At 51.0% G+C, this 17,679-nt stretch overlaps 1 protein-coding gene across 4 annotated transcripts in view; it reads left to right on the top strand.

The window, feature by feature from the left end:
* The window catches only part of ptprub (protein tyrosine phosphatase receptor type Ub), a 157,047-nt gene that overhangs the window by 44,327 nt on the left and 95,041 nt on the right, over positions 1–17,679 (top strand). The window lies entirely within an intron of this gene.

The following is a 17,679-nucleotide window of genomic DNA, read 5'->3' on the forward strand; positions in this document are numbered from 1 at the left end:
GGTGTAATTAAAATCCGCCCTCACCTTGGGCGCCATGTCCTCCACTCTCGGGGGCCATCAGACATGATAGAGGGGCGGGGAATTGACGGGGGGGCAGGATGATCTGTGGCCGGCCTTGAAGAACGTCTTTGAAGTTTTACTTGTTTGCAACGCCACTAATAAGCACACACACGCCGGCTAGGTACTGCACAGCGAAACAAAGGCAGTCTGGCGGACGTTCTTCAAGTCTCCCCCGATACTTGTGTCTGAGCCGTACAGCCAAAGTCCCCGTCAGCCACAGCGTGATGTCAGCTGTGTTTGAACTCTGAGCTACAGGGGGTTCGAGATTTTGCCTTGACTGCAGGACTGCCTGAATATTAAGCTTTGTGACCTTAGATATGGCTCACATTGTACCCATATCTACAAGTGTACCCTTAGATGCAGGTTATATTATGCTGGTCTCCTTGGTTACTTAAATGTAAAATTAGCTACAGGTCTCTTTGTACATCATCACAGGGCTACAGGCCCTGGTTTATCCTCAGCTCCTGGTCTCAGTGTGCTACAGTCTACAAGGCCCAATGTACACTTAGCTACAGGCCCTGGTTTATCTTCAGCTCCTGGTCTCAGTGTGTTATGGTCTACAAGGCCCAATGTACCCTTAGCTACAGGTCCTGTTTCCCCCCAGGTGTCAGGCTCAGTGTCTTAAGGGCTACAGGGTCTGGTTGAACCATTAACCATTTTCCGTTATCACATGCCCGGTGAGAATGGCCCCGGCTCCGGATTAGTGGGTTTTCCGAGATAACGTTATTAGTCAGCACGGTCAGGCTTTTTCTTACATTTCTGCGAACATGTGGCTGGGGGAGAGAGGTAGAGAGAAGCGGGTGGGGGGGGGGGGGCGATAAGCCGTAATGAAGCCGGGGGCCTGGCAGCATGTGTCCGGGGTCTTTCCCGGGCAGCCAGTGGTGCTCCCTCATGCGTGTGAGACGGCTGCTTCAAACCTGGCAGAGCGAATCCAGCCCCTGCGGCTGACAGGAGAGCCCCCGCCCACCTCCCCCCAACAAACGCATAGCCTGCCGCCACTTCGCCGGTTTCACGGTTGACTGCGGCATCACGCTCCGCTTGCCAACGGGCGGCCAATTAGAGGGCAGGACGTCAGCGCCGCTGGTTTTGCCTCCCTATCAGATGTATGACATCATTTCGCCTACAGGCTGTCAAACAGCATTTGTTGTGATGGAGCAGCCCCCCCCCCCTGCCTGTTTACGCCTGTTAGGGCCGGCAGGTGGGCAAACAGAGGTAAGAAGTTCAGCAGCGGTTTTTGCCAAACCCTTTTTGGTGGCTGTCTTCTTAACACCAAATTCTTAAGTTTTAGAATCACGAGATCCTTTCCACCACGTCACACTGGTGAAGTTTTTAACATCCCAGTCCCAAGTGCCCCTTAAACGCACCCCTTCTTAAGAATACTTACACATAACCCAGGCGGGGTTTTCTGTGACATCGACTTTGATGAGGAAAAATAGCTTTTCCGTTTTTTTGGGGTTTTTTTCAGCTCCGAAGGAGCATCAGCTTGGCAAATCTCTCTTGTCAGTATCTGTTGTCAGGACACAGGTGGCATAGCGGGTTAAGGGCATGAACCGTAGTGAATGTAGCCATTTCCAGGATCCAGTAGGGGCTGAAAATGGTTGGATAAAAACGCGTAGCTACCTGAATGGGTCCCTGCGTGTCGCTTCAAATAGGCACATCAGATATGTAACCATGTGAAAGGTAACAGCTGGCCCCTCGGGAGTGTAAAATTGCATTTGCCTGCTCTTCCCCTGTGCTCAGCAGATTATCTTGCCACATACTCCAGGTGCCTGTCAGCTGGGGGACATCGGGCTCTGACGGACAGTGGCGGCACGCTGCCGCTCTCAGCGCTGCGAATAGGAAGGCGCCGATCCGGAGAACCTACGTCTCTCTGTATGGATACACGGCACAGTGGCACCGCGGCTCAGTGCATAGCGACGGAGCATCACACCTCTGTAGCTGCCTGTATAATTCCCATCCCTGGCTGTCTGTGTGGAGTTTGTATGTTCTCGGGCAGGTTTACATTTACATTTACACTTATTGATTTAGCAGTTGCTTTTGTCGAAAGCAATGTACAAGGGCGGCAGATAATACATCACAAGCCGACAGCTGTCAAGGAGCCAGCTTAGGTATATATAACAGTGATCAGTAACGGTAGCTAGAGTGTTGCTTTGTGAAACACTGCAAGAGCCCAACAGAACAGCTGTTCAAATCAAAAGCGCCATACGGACTATGTTCCGATGAGACAAGTACGAAATGCAGGAGCGCGCGGTTCTGCATCTGAGAGGCCGTAACCAAGGGTGGCAGGCAAAGACGGAGCAGGTCAGTGGTCTGATAAGTTATTTGAGGTTTTCCCAGAAAAGATCAGCTCTGGGGAATTTCTTGAAGGTTGAGAGAGACTCTGCTGATTGGATCCGGACACATACACCTTTGAGGAAATACACCAGGGTTTATTTTCTCGCGGCAGGGTTTCTGTCCTCGGGCCGGCAGGGTTGCCGTCCTCGGGCCGGCAGGGTTTCTGTCCTCGGGCCGGCGATTGGCAGTTCCCATTTTCCCACAGTGACTGGTTCTGTGTGTGAGTATGAGCCTTGTGATGGATGGGAAGTCCGTGCAGGATGCATCCTGCCTCATCCCCTGTGCCACCGGATACTGGATAATCAATTATGAAAGATGGATAAACATAATATTGGCATAAATAAATACATCTAAAGTCTATAATGTAATGAGAGGACAATACATGCTCCCTGACTGATAGTTTGATTTAAAACCTCGCTATCATTACCTTTGCTGTTCTTAAAAACAAAAACTGTGCATCTTATAAATGAGTTTCTTTCACAGAAGTAAATGAATGTTGTTACGTTTCAGCACCTTCCCAGAACCCATCACCTACTGTGATTAGAGGCAGTGCCAACATGCGTATGCAGGGTGGCACTAAGGCGATAATGGGAGGGCAGAATGACAGCAGTACCATTTACAGGCGCGGGAGTTCGTGTATTGGTACTGAACATCACCCCCCCTAGCCCCACCCTGCCCCGCCCCACCCGCCCCCACATACACACATCCCGCTGGTGTTTTGTTTTCCCATCCCCAGAGTCTAGTGGAAGCCAGCATATACAGTATATTGTGGGAGTCTGTTCAAAGATAATCACTGAATCACAAGTATGGGGAAGTATGTTTGTGCAGGTTCCTTCCTGCAGGTTAGGTCAGTTGACGTCTCTAAATTGGCTACAGGTTGTTATTCTGTTCTCTGTGATGGACTGGCATCCCGTCCAGGGTGTCCCCTGCCCTGTGCCCTGTGATGGACTGGCATCCCGTCCAGGGTGTCCCCTGCCCTGTGCCCTGTGATTGACTGGCATCCCGTCCAGGGTGTCCCCTGCCCTGTGCCCTGTGATGGAATGGAATCCCGTCCAGGGTGTTCCCTTGCCTTGTGCCCTGTGATTGACTGGCATCCCGTCCAGGGTGTCCCCTGCCCTGTGCCCTGTGATGGAATGGAATCCCGTCCAGGGTGTCCCCTTGCCTTGTGCCCTGTGATTGACTGGCATCCCGTCCAGGGTGTCCCCTGCCCTGTGCCCTGTGATGGACTGGCATCCCGTCCAGGGTGTCCCCTGCCCTGTGCCCTGTGATGGACTGGCATCCCGTCCAGGGTGTCCCCTGCCTCATACCCCATGACCCTTCTGGGATAAGCGGTTATGTAAGATGGATGGAAATTTATGGATGTGATCTGTGATCTTTTTCCCGGCTGTTGTCAGGGGATGGAGTTATGTTCACGGTTAGCTGACAGCCCTCCTCAGGCGGGGCAACCCCTCTCCTCGGAGCATGGCGATTTGGAGAGGAATGCTACGTAGGAGATCTCTTCTTGCAGGGAGGCTGGTGAACAAAACGCCATTGTGTGACCAGGCATTCGCTGACGACTTCTAGGAGTAATAAGCTGTTGTTTTCCCGGAGCGCGATGCCCATTCCGGACGCTTCTGTGGTGACAATGGCGTCTTTGAGCCGAGAGTGCCGACCCAGACGCCTCCTTCCACTGCGAGCCTCGCGGCTTCGTCGCGGCGGCACGGAAACAGCCAGGATGGGCTACAAAGCTTTTAAGCTTCTGTTGAGGTTTTAAATGAGCTTTCTTTCAACTTTAAAGGCATTCTTTTGACAAAAGGTGTCATAGCATGGCACGCCTGACACAGCTGCCGCTGGTGATAACGTGCGACGGCTGCTTGCTGGCAAATGAAAGGCATGCGGATTACGGCGCCCCCTGGGGCCCTCTGAGACATGCGACACCGCAGCTCGCTGCCAGCATGCGTGAGACGCAGTGGGAGTCTCGAGGACCCCGCCGCTGCCGCCCAGGGTACCAGGCACGGCGCTGATCACGGGGGCCGCTCTGCGCGTTTTAGCGGCACAGGCGGGTCTTTCAAAGCCACTTCCTGACGCCGGCGCAGTAAACAGCCGCAGTCGGTCTCAAACGGCGCGGCAGATGGGGGGGAATCCTAATGTATCACGTCAGTAATTTGCGGCCAGCCGCAGTCGAGTGTCTTAAATTAACGCAAGTGTCTTGCACACAGCACTGCTTGCGATAGTCAGGGACGTGCAGGACGGGTCCTGGGGGGCCGGGAGGAGGGGCACACATCCAGAACAGCAGGAATAGACCGGAAAATGACTCCAAGACTTTGGTTAAAGAAAACAGGTCACCGGGGCAATGCGGGCGGTCCAAGGGCACACCCAATCGGCCTCATCTCCCTGCCATGATGACGCCGTCGTCCGCTCCAGAGGCTGGACAACCCTGCATGCCAGGAGGACCCTGTGTGTAAACGGGTCTGTGTCCGGGGACAGAAGTGGGACAGCCAAGCAGATGTACAGCAGCCCGAACCGAAACGCGAAATGTGGTCCGCAAATGCAGACAGATTGCCTGCAGGATATACAGCCAGCATGAACGATGGAGCGGGAATATCACTGTATACCTTAGTGTCCTGATGGATAATGAACATGTTTTATACTGTACAAGCTGTCCGAGGTGCTCCGCTCATTGCGTTAGACCCTGGTTAAGCCTCGCTAGCTTAGATCAAGGGAGACAGGTCTGTTAGAGACTGGCGTGGTTATGGTTTAATGAGAAAAGATAGATATAAATACAGATTTAAGGTATATATTAAGGTGTGTGTATTATGTGTGTATATATATAGATATATGTATATATAGATATGTAGATATATGGGTAAATACATTGTATAGGTATAATAGCTATACTAGAAAATGCATAGGTATATAGTTGCTCATCATCACCTTGTTTGTCATGAATATTTAGAACTGTAATGTAATTAATTTTGGACACATTAACATTCTCACGCAGCTATTAAAAGGATCTTGTGAAGGCAGCTTATAAAAAGTCTGAATCTCATCAGAAGTCTTTATAACCAGTGAACCTCTCTGTTTTCCTCACAGCAGTGACAATGAAATACACATTATAATTTAAAGCGTAAATGACTACGTCTCGAAAGTGACAGATTAATGTGAATTACACTTTTGTATTCGTCAGTTAAATAAAATTTAAATGCCGGTCAGGGTAAGATCTCTCCCCAGTCATGAAGTTACTGTGTCTTATTTAAGTAAAAAGCAGAATCGCGGGCACAATGGCTGTTGCTCTCGTTTGTACTGCTTCTAACTTTGGGATTGCGTTCTCTTTATCTCACCCAGTTCCATATCATGTCATTCTGATCATTTATTCCAGAGAAGAATAATATCTGCCTTTAATTAGGAGTCCAGTGGGTTGGAAATTTCCTAAATGCATTCTGGTTTGAAAGAATAGCATGATTTGTATCCAAGGACAAGACAGCCATTCAGATCACCGTGGTAACGCTGCAGCGATTGCGCCCTATGCCTTCCATGGCATGCTTTCCCACAATCCATTTCCTTTTTCGTCTTTGCTCCTGAAACTTGAGCTTGAAATCTCGCCCGTGAGTTTCTGTCTTGGCCAGCGTTGGCCCCCGTTGGACGCTAAGAGGAGTCTGTTGGGGGCAGTGATCTCATAAGCTGCATAAGCGAACGTGTCAGGCGGCCCTTCAGGTGAACGGAGACACTTTTGGAGTAAATGATGAGCACCGAGCACCGGTGGCGGGGGAGGGGTGGGGGGGGGGGCACACAGAGTCACATGTTGCACCTCCATGACCCTGCCAGGCACCTGCACCAGGCACCTGTCACAGCAGGCATTAAATGGGGACAGAGTGTGCCAACACTAACCAACCCCCCCCCGTTCTGTCGTGAATAGCTCTGTCCGCGGTACCACTGTGATAATGCCCCCCCCCCCCCCAAGTGACTCTGTAATTAATGTCATCAGGCTCCTTCTGTGAGTCCGGAAGCACGTTAAGAAGGTGACCGAAGTGTGAAAAGCACTCCTCTGTACTGGATCAAGGTCCTCAGAGATGCTGAGGACCCAGGACCAGAAGCCGGGGGTCTTAACCCCTCCCCCCATGGCTAAACTCCCTTTCACAGAGATAGAGACTTCCTGTTAGCAAATGAATCCCCCTCCTTGGAACCCAAGGAGAAGACGAAAGTCTGACTTTCTGGGACGCTGTCAGATAATGTGGGTCACCCAGGTGGGGTGGAGTCGGGGGGGGGGGGTGCTCCCACCTGAGAGAGATATTGCAAGCTGCAGAAGGGCAGAAGGGCGTGGAGGAGCTGAGCCACGTTCCTCTGCATGCTTCTGGGACGGCCCTGCTGCCCGGAGGGGGTGGGTGGGACACAGTCATTGAGCTGAACATCCCCGGGGGGGTGTTCAGTGATCGGGGTTTTCGTAAGGCATCGAAAACCTCCAGAACTCTTCCCAGGTGAGATTAGGGCCAAAAATAACCTCCAAATTTACAAGGGAATGTGACTGAGTGTGAGTAAATATTCATGAGCCTGTGGGAGTGACTTATTTAATAATAATAATGATTATTTAAATGGATTAGCAGTGATTGTCTGTGGAGGACAGGGTGAGGGACTGGGGGGGTGGATGGGGAGAGGGACTGGGGGTGTAGCCAGAGCACGGAGTGAGGGACTGGGGGGGTGGATGGGGAGAGGGACTGGGGGTGTGGCTGGGACGTGAAGGTTGCCAGCTGCGCCGTGGGGGGGGGGGAGGGGGGGGTAGTGATTGCGGGGCTTTCCGACAGCTTCAGTTGGCTCCCTGATTACCCCCCCCATGTCTGTCATGGTCCCCCGGCCCACTTGGAGACAGACACGCAGGACAGAATATGGCAGTGGGGGGAGGGTGGGACAGAGACTCGATACATGTGGAGTGTGCCTGTGTCCACGTTCCTATTCAGATCATCGCCATTTGGGTGCTGCGGAAACTCCGGCGTGAAATGTGACTGAGAAAGGTATTGGCTGATGCCCTCTAATTTGTTTTGAAACTACGCCTCATTATTTTAAGCTAAGTCCCTCTTGGGGACCCTTTAAATCGATTGCTTTTCATTTTCTGCTGGGTACGTGCCGTGCATTATTCATTTGTATTGCAGATATCCATATTTACGGCAAGTAGTGCTCTTTATCTTCCCTGCAGAAGGTCCTTTATTCTGGTCCTTCAGTTTGAGTATAGTGGCCTCTCCATCCATCCATCCATCCATCCATCATGGTCCAAATTCCAAGTACAGGGTTTCCCTGGCTGTAGAGTATGACGGTTGAATTTACAATTATCTATTTACACACACAGACACACAGACACACACACACACACACACACACTCCCTAACCCTCTTTTTGCAGGCAGACTGGCCTCCTGTGGTCTCTGTCCTTCAGCCTTGGGTCATAAGGGCTTATTTCCCTGGAAGCGTCTCCTCCAGGTTTGTGTTCCTGAGTTTCCAGGGCTGGGAAAGGTGAGGAGGCGTAACGGAGGAGGCAGAAATGAAAACACCGCCTATCCGCTGTAAGTCACAGCTGGCCAGCGGGGGGCGTCGTCTCCCGTCTCACCTCAGCGCCAGAGCTTTTCCTGAATTTATTTAACAGCAAGATTGTCACGATCGTTCATTTATTTCCCAGCCGTTAAAATAATATTGGATTAAGATACAGGATATAATTGAGTTGGCGTTCAGATGGGACATCAGTCACAGGCTGTGCAGTGTTCCAGAAGGGTCTAAGGGATATGCAGGCGGGGGGGGGCGTGCCGTCTTGCTCAGGTGCAATCTGTTCCTGTCCCCATTACCATAATAACCTGTGTCGCGCGCGCTTGACTGTCGCGGTAATTGATATGTCGGTGCTGAGGCTGGGACAAGCCGTTTGCATATAATCGCCGTGACCGATGTGATGCTAAAACTTGGCATAAGACCAGGCAGGCGTTTCAGTCATATCTGGTAAACAGCGAGCTGCATTCGGTTGCCACAGTAATGGCAATGACACCCCTGTCTCCAGAGGACCGGTTGGTTTATTCCATCACGGCTGGCAGTCTGTCCTTCGATGGGTGATGTGGGCAATGGCCATTGGAAGCTTTTAAAGGAACCTAAAAGTGATGGGGCTTGAACCTACTTCAATGCTGTCAGAGCTCTGAATCGGTGACCTGATCCCACACGGCCTAGGGGGGTTAACTGGTGGGCTTGGAATGGGGTGATTCTGTGCTCACAGGAGCAGCGAGGGTGTCAGCGTAGGTGTGTGGAGCCCAGCTCTCTGGAGGGGAAGCAGGCATCAGGAGACTGCAGAAACCCCACCCTCAGCTGCTGCATCTGACCAGGGGGGCCATGGGCAGCTGGTAATAAGCCAAGCCTGCCTGTCACACCTTATTATTCTCCATTAATACTTACAGCGAGCCTGTTTCTGTTAAAATGAGATTTTATGATGGTCTGCAGGGAATGGGTGTGTGCTCTGGGACCTTAACAGCATTTTTAGTTTAAAAAAGGACCAGAGATACTGGGATAAAATGAGGAGACCGTGAACTCGCTGGTGATGGCGCACCGCTGCGCGTCTTCTGCCGAGGCCTGTCGATGGCATTACGCTGTGTACAGCGCCTGGGGAGGCGGGATTGCAGTGTGGATGGTGCTAAGTGTGCTGTAGGATGGAGGTGAAGACCACGATAAGGAGGATGGAGAGGATGGCGGTGAGGAGGGTGAGGATGAAGGTGAGGAGGGTGATGATAATGGAGGTGAGGAGGGTGAGGATGGAGGTGAGGGGGTGAGGATGGAGGTGAGAGTGGAGAGAATGGAGGTGAAGGTGATGAGGATGGCAGTGAGGAGGGTGAGGATGGAGGTGAGGAGGGTGATGATAATGGAGGTGAGGAGGGTGAGGATGGAGGTGAGGGGGGTGAGTATGGAGGTGAGGGTGATGAGGATGGAAGTGAGGAGGGTGATGAGGACGGAGGTGAGGAGGGTGAGGATGGAGGTGAGGAGGGTGATGAGGACGGAGGTGAGGAGGGTGAGGATGGAGGTGAGGGTGGAGAGAATGGAGGTGAGGGTGATGAAGATGTAGGTGAGGAGGGTGAGGATGGAGGTGAGGAGGGTGATGAGGATGGAGGTGAGGAGGGTGATGAGGACGGAGGTGAGGAGGGTGAGGATGGAGGTGAGGAGGGTGATGAGGACGGAGGTGAGGAGGGTGAGGATGGAGGTGAGGGTGGAGAGAATGGAGGTGAGGGTGATGAGGATGGCAGCGAGGAGGGTGAGGATGGAGGTGAGGAGGGTGATGAGGATGGAGGTGAGGAGGGTGAGGATGGAGGTGAGGAGGGTGATGAGGACGGAGGTGAGGAGGGTGAGGATGGAGGTGAGGGTGGAGAGAATGGAGGTGAGGGTGATGAGGATGGAGGTGAGGAGGGTGATGAGGACGGAGGTGAGGAGGGTGAGGATGGAGGTGAGGGTGGAGAGAATGGAGGTGAGGGTGATGAGGATGGAGGTGAGGAGGGTGATGAGGACGGAGGTGAGGAGGGTGAGGATGGAGGTGAGGAGGGTGATGAGGATGGAGGTGAGGAGGGTGAGGATGGAGGTGAGGAGGGTGATGAGGACGGAGGTGAGGAGGGTGATGAGGATGGAGGTGAGGAGGGTGATGAGGACGGAGGTGAGGAGGGTGAGGATGGAGGTGAGGAGGGTGATGAGGACGGAGGTGAGGAGGGTGAGGATGGAGGTGAGGAGGGTGATGAGGATGGAGGTGAGGAGGGTGATGAGGATGGAGGTGAGGAGGCTGATGAGGACGGAGGTGAGGAGGGTGAGGATGGAGGTGAGGAGGGTGATGAGGACGGAGGTGAGGAGGGTGAGGATGGAGGTGAGGAGGGTGGTGAGGATGGAGGTGAGGAGGGTGAGGATGGAGGTGAGGAGGGTGATGAGGATGGAGGTGAGGAGGGTGGTGAGGGATCGTAAGGATGGCGGATTTATGTGAAAAGTGGGAAGAGTGGAGGGAAATAATAGTGTGAAAGAGACAGAGAGGTGCAGCTCTGCATTTACCCTCATTACTCTCAATATATATAAATATAAATATGCAAAGTGTATATATTAATAATAATCCAGATAAATAATCGTGTGACCCTGGCCATGAATACATGGGGAGAAGGTGGATGGACAGACATTGATGTGATTAAAAATAATATTATTATGTGTCATGAGAGAACTTCAGTATACCCTACAGTACATGGTGGTGCAGTCACTGGCCTTGATTCTGTGTGTGTGTGTGTGGATGTGTGTGTGTGTGTGGATGTCATGCGGGTGTCATGCATGTTCTCCCCCTGTTGGTTTCCTCAGGGTAACCTGACCTCCAGAGAAATGCAGTTAGATGAACAGCGTGTGTCCCGGGTGTCCCTGTGATTCCTGTGCCTCACTCTCATTTTTATCAGGGCCTCATATAGCATGCATTTGCACATTATCCATCCATCCATCCATCCATCCATCCATCCATCCACTCCATACGTGCTTGTTCTATGCAAGGTTGTGGGGGGGGGGGGGTCCGCAGCCTATCCCGGCAGGGAACAACCCATCACAGGGCACACATCAATCACACACATCCACACCATTGGACAGTTTGGTACCTTCTATTCACCTTAGTATGTTTTTGGACAGTGGGGGGGAAACCAGAGAATTTTGAGGCCAGGACAGAGCCTCGAACTCTGAGGCAGCAGTGCTACCCACCGTGCCGCCATGCGTCCCCGCTGCGTGTTACATATCACACATGTCACCGCCGACGTTACGGAGTATGCTCTTGCTTTAGCTAATTTAGAGGAATGTAATTTAATTGCACAGCACCTGGCCAAAAGCGTGCTGTATTTTTAGGCCGGCTGTCACCTCTGCTGACTCGCCCGCTACCCGCTCACTGGCTCTCGGCCCCTCCCCCATTTGGGGTGCCAGCTGGGAGAGGAAGGAACAGAAGGGGGGGGGGGGGAGGATGAGGAAAAGTTTGTGTGCAGCAAGAAACACAGCATGACGCGGAGATGCTGCTCACAGGCCGGTAATGAGGCTGATCTTGCGTGACCCGAAGATCAGTCAGAGAGCCTCCCGCATCCTTCTGACTGCATTCTGAGGGGCAAATCAAAGTTAACTTATTTTTTTTTAGATAGCCAGTGGCGATGGAAGGTGGATCACAACCCGAATCACCTGGAGTGAATCTTCTGAGGAAGGTTTTTGATAATGTGGGTAAAGGGGTGGGGGCAAGGGTGGGGTCAGTCAGCCTGTGGACACATAGGGAGAGTGCATGGTGCGAGAGGCTCCCTACCACACCACCCAGGAAGATGCAGGGGGGGGGGTCAGAGGGTCCGGTTCGGATGTAGCCATAGGGTGTAGGATGTATGCTGGCAGGAACAGCCGGGGTGTGGAGTTGTGAAGCCTGGGCTGTGTTTGATCCGCCTCTCCTGTGATGCCTGTATCTGTGTTGATCAATATAAGCACTTAATGCCGCATTGCTGACACCTTGGAACAGCGAGTCCGTCTCCGCGGTTCCCGCACGGGCCCACCCGCACGCCGGATACCTTGGGGAGGTACATTTAATTCCATCCGCAGACCTGTGTGACCTTGGCGGTGGAGGTACAGCTGCGGGGGTTGGGGGGGGGGGTTGCATTATGAGCTGGACCTGCGCACGCTGCACTTGCTCTGGCTCAAACCGTCGCATCCCTCTCGCCATTCCCGACGTTCCTGTTCTCCGTGGAGCGAGATGTGCCCCCCCCCACCCCCATCCCTCTCGCCATTCCCGACGTTCCTGTTCTCCGTGGAGTGAGATGTGCCCCCCCCACCCACATCCCTCTCGCCATTCCCGACGTTCCTGTTCTCCGTGGAGCGAGATGTGCCCCCCCCCCACCCCCATCCCTCTCGCAAAGCTGTTGAGCCACGCAGCACTTTGCCTTACTGCGTGCTTGTGGCCACGTGTGTTTATATGCATTGATACCCCCCCCCGCCCCCACAGACCCCCAGCATGCTTGTTACCTCGCTGGAGGCTCTTCCCCCCATAATTTAACGGCCGCATAGATTGTCAGACTAGAGAGAGTAGAGACAGACGTAGCTCCCAGCCCCTATTATAGATCATCAGAACCGGCTGTGGAATCACAGGAGCTGGGCGGTTTTGTCCCAGTGCGTCCTGCTCCTGGGCCTCCTGTATTTGGGTATGAGTCCCTACTGGGGCGTAAATATTAGGAATGAGCGTCAGGGGGCCCTGGGTTATTTTAGTTGTGTCCTTTGCTTTTTGCAACATGTTTTCTCTTCAGCTTCAGTCCTGCTGAGCCCTCCTCCCTCCCCCCCCCCCTCAGTACAGATACAGGCATACCGGCTGGCAGGGTCTGCTTTCGGGCAGTGGGCCACTGTGTTGATGGCGCCAAGCCGGTGCCCCCCGGTCTGCGTGCCCCACCTCATCACTCATGGCAGTGTTTCACTCAGTACATTTACATGCACAGCTAAGTCGAGCTACGGTTATAGCTCGACTATGTCATTTAATCAGACTACTGTCCTTGTCCCAGTATACATGCATGAGAGAGGAATCAATTTATCGACCAAAGTATGTCTGACTCCGCTACTCTAGGGGGCGATGTGGCTCCTTTCAGCTTGTTAGTATTGGGCTTTTCCGGTTGGCCTATTATGCTACACACATAAAAATAAAATAAAATGAATAATAATGGGTGTGTAGACAAATGAACTGACACAAACTTTAATTGCGATCTGGTCGGAAGAACAGATACAACAAGATCAGGATAGTGTAACAAATAAATAAAGTATTTTGTATAATATACGATGACAGCACAGTATTGGAAAATTTTCAAATATTGCAGTGTGATTTTGTTGTAAGAAATATTGGGGTATTTATGAAACAAAAAAGGAGTTCAGCATAAGTTTCTCACGAACCCATCTAGGGGCGATTTAAACAGCAAGGATGAAAATGATTTTGATTGTCTTGGAGAAAGCATACAGTGCTCATGCAGATAGAGGAGGTAAACTTTAAACTGATTTTTAAACATATACTAGATAATTTTGGAAAGTAATAACAATTAAAATTGCAAAACTTGCTACGTTTTTGTTCCTGACGGAAAAAAATGTTTTAGCGAGACTTAAGCTCCCTGCGCTATAATATTCGTACCAAACTGAAGGGTAGAAAAAGCCTGATCTTAATCCAGCTGACTAGCGATGTTAGAATTGCATGTGCATAACATGCGATGTTGGTATTAATATTGCACATCGTCCAGCCCTATAATATACCACAGCCATTTTTCAATTTTTCGTACAATCTGTGTACAGTGAATCACATCATTGTTCAGTACAATGATGTCATTCAGCACCGGTACCAGTTTTTATGCCAGTGGAGAACCAATACCTTGAAGTACCATACTTTTGGTGCCTTCTTGAACTGTGAAGTATGCAGAGTCCGATTGAAAGTATATATGCTGGAGTAAACCAAATCCCAATCGAATTATCTGGGTGTCTTAGTCCAACTTTGAGAAATTTGATTTAGTACGATTTTAGTCGGACTAACATGTTTACATGTACTTTAAAAGTCCGGTTTTAGTCAGACTAATACAATAATTTGATTTTCTTAGTGTGCATGTAAACATAGTTACTGATGGAGTGTGCAATTACCACCCCCATCTCGATTTGTCGATACAGACTGCGGCGCCTGTCTCCGTGATCCGGGTGACGGTGGCACAGCGCTTCAAAAGGCCGTCACTAGGGTGTAAAAATATGCAAATAACATGTGGAAGGCAGCGGTACCTGGACAGCGAGGGACGGTGTCTACTCTGGTCAAACATGGATCTCACGTGGATCTCATGGGAATCACAACTGGATCTCACAGGAATCTCATGCAGATCTCACGTGGATCTAGTGTTGATCTCATGAGTAATTGCTACTGCTCTCCTTCCTCACCTCTTGCCCCATCCTCCGGTGTACAGTCACTGTCCTTTTGCAGTGCACTGCTCCAGTGGGCGGGGAGAGCCAGGCACGGTAGGCATTTATATGCTTGAAGAAAGCGCCCTCATCAGGTGGTAAAGGATCAACATATGGCCAAACTTCTGGATAAGAAGTGGTTTGGAATTAAAGATTATCGTGGTTAAATGTGGATCCTACCTCACATCAGATTGATTTCTGACCTCATTTAATTTTTGGTGTTTATTTTATGTATGAAATACTGTGAATCACACCAAACATATGAGATACTTGGGTAGCCCTGTGGCGGCTCTGTTGGTTCACATCTCAGGGCTTAAGCCTTTGATCATGCTGAGTTTTTCTGGGGGGGGGGGGGGTCACCCATTTTCCTCCTGTTCCACAAAAACACACAGGTGGCTGACAATTGATGTCTCAGAGATAATCCAGACTCTCAGTCACCCTGTACTGCCTCAGTGGCATGAAATGCATTGATAGATTGATCGCTGTCCTGGAAAAAGTGACATTCAGGTCCATTCCTGAGCTGTGAGGAAGAGACGTTGCTGTGTAGCTGTTTTGCATACTGCTGTTGGTGATGCTGCTGCAGAGGTCGCATCTGTCATGGAGAAGCGTCAGGCTCTCTGCCTTTAGACCACTGACCTTTGGGGTACAGAGCTACGTGTCTGTTAGAAAAAAGGCACATGGACAGATCTGATGCATGGCGAGTTCATTTATATTTCAGTCGGCTCAGTATTAAATGTTCCCTTTCTAGTTGTTAAAATCTTTTCGCAAATAATGTACCACCCAGCCCTCATCCTTCCATAACTTGTGGAAGGAGCACAGTGGGGGTCTGACTGGCAGCCGGGGGTGATGGACACGCCGTAGGTGTTGGAACAGAAGCTTTGTCGCGATGCCGCTCTTCACCAGACCCGTGGAGCCCCCAGTCTGGGCAACAAGGGGCCCGTCACTCAGGCATCCCCCTCTGCCAGACCCACGGGGCCCCCAGCCTGGTGGACGAGGGGCCCGTCACTCAGGCATCCCTCTCCGCCAGACCCACGGGGCCCCCAGCCTGATGGACGAGGGGCCCGTCACTCAGGCATCCCTCTTTGCCAGACCGACGGGGCCCCCAGCCTGATGGACGAGGGGCCCGTCACTCAGGCATCCCCCTCTGCTAGACCCACGGGGCCCCCAGCCTGATGGACGAGGGGCCCGTACCTCAGGCATCCCTCTTTGCCAGACCCACGGGGCCCCCAGCCTGGTGGACGAGGGGCCCGTCACTCAGGCATCCCCCTCTGCTAGACCTACGGGGCCCCCAGCCTGATGGACGAGGGGCCCGTACCTCAGGCATCCCTCTTTGCCAGATCCACGGGGCCCCCAGCCTGGTGGACGAGGGGCCCGTCACTCTCGCCTCTCTCTCCGCTTGCCCTCGCTTTCCTAGCACTAAACAAAGGGGTTGCCGTGAAAAAGGCTCGCAGCTCAGCGATTAGCACTCCACTGCAACTGAAAGTGTGTGTATGTGTGTGTGTGTGTGTTTGTGTGTGTGTGGCTTCTAAAGAAATAATGAAGAAATAAATATCTATGTGTCTGTCATTACATGCAGCTTCACTGAGCCTTTTCCTGAGGATGCCATTATACGCTCACTGGCTACTTCATACCTGTTCAGTTACTTGTTGAAGCAAATATCTAATCAGCCAATCATATGTCAGCAGCTCAATATATAGAATCATGTGGATACAGGTCACAAGCTTTAGTTAATGTTCACATCAAACACCAGAATGGGGAAGAAAGGGGATTTAAGTGACTTTGAATGTGGCACGGTTGTTGGTGCCAGATGGGCTGGTATGAGTATTTCAGAAACTGCTGATCTACTGGGATTTTCGCACACAACCATCTCTCCAGGGTTTACAGAAAATGGGCTGAAAGACAAAAAACATCCAGTGAGTTCAAAATGCCTTACTAATGGCAGAGGTCAGCGAAGAATACCCAGACTGGTTCAAGCTGATAGAAAGCCAGTAAATGTACATCCTCTGCTATGCTCCAAGCTTCGTCTGTTACTTCTGGGTCAAAGCCCAGGGGGGGTGGGGGGTCCCATGCAGCATGCACAGAGTGCCTGGGCCAGTTTGAGTCCGTTTGAACGTCTCCATGCAGTAATGCTCCCTTCGATAATCTCTGCGAAGTCGAAAATTCCGAGGTTCGTCACATCCGACCAGCCTCCCGGTCGAGCTACACGTCTCGGAACAAACATGGCTGCCTCCACAGACATGCTTTTGCTGTTGCTCTCCGAACACAAAAAGCTCATGGAAAGACAAATGAAAAGGTTTATAAATTCGTTTCAAAGCGACATTCTTTTTTTTCGACAGGCAAACAAATCACAAACAAACAGAAGACACTAACAAGTCTGGTAAAAATATGGATATTGCATGCTTAGATACTGTTTATGCTCATGATACGGTATTCCCTAAATAGACCACGTGCAATTACATTTTTAACTATCACACTACTGACTGTGTAAGTAGCCATGTTGAAATGACGACACAGGGGAATCTCGTACAACAGCATTCTGTCATCAACATCGGAAAATGGGCATGTTTCCGACAGGAAGTGACATTTTCAACAAGTTTTCATGACGTTTTTTCTCCGACTTACGACTCAGAGAGAGATAATCGAACGCAGGATAAATCGACTCCCAATCGCATTATCTGGGTGTCTTAGTCCGACTAAGAGAAATTCTATTTAGTACGATTTCAGTCGGACTGACCTATTTAATTCTTGTTTTTTTTTTTTTTTATTGCGTTACTGTTCATTTATGTATATAATAATGTTAAATTCAGTGTTTTTTCTCCTGAGCAAATAAGTACCTTAAACATTTTGACTGTCTAAGACTATTGCAGAGCCATTTATATGATTTTATTAATAATGGCAGAACAGGAACAGGAACTTGAGGGAGGATGTAATTGGATGGCGGTGTAGGACATCCAGGCCTGGAGGTGTCTGATTTTGCGACATTAGCCGCAGGGCCTGTAGCATCCTGGTCCCTGTCCCCTGTCTGTAGGTGAGCCTGTAGTATCTGGCATCGGGGGGGGGGGGGGACAGGACAGCGTGTTGCTTCATCCTGCCAATCATGCATTAAGTGTGTATGCCTCTGGTTCTCCACATACCTTTACGTATCATGTGCCTCTGGTTCTCCACATACCTTTACGTATCATGTGCCTCTGGTTCTCCACACACCCTTACGTATCATGTGTCTCTGGTTCTCCACACACCCTTACGTATCATGTGCCTCTGGTTCTCCACACACCCTTACGTATCATGTGTCTCTGGTTCTCCACACCCTTACGTATCATGTGCCTCTGGTTCTCCACACACCCTTACGTATCATGTG

Source organism: Paramormyrops kingsleyae, chromosome 9 (genome assembly GCF_048594095.1).
Source record: "Paramormyrops kingsleyae isolate MSU_618 chromosome 9, PKINGS_0.4, whole genome shotgun sequence".
Lineage (NCBI taxonomy): Eukaryota > Metazoa > Chordata > Actinopteri > Osteoglossiformes > Mormyridae > Paramormyrops > Paramormyrops kingsleyae.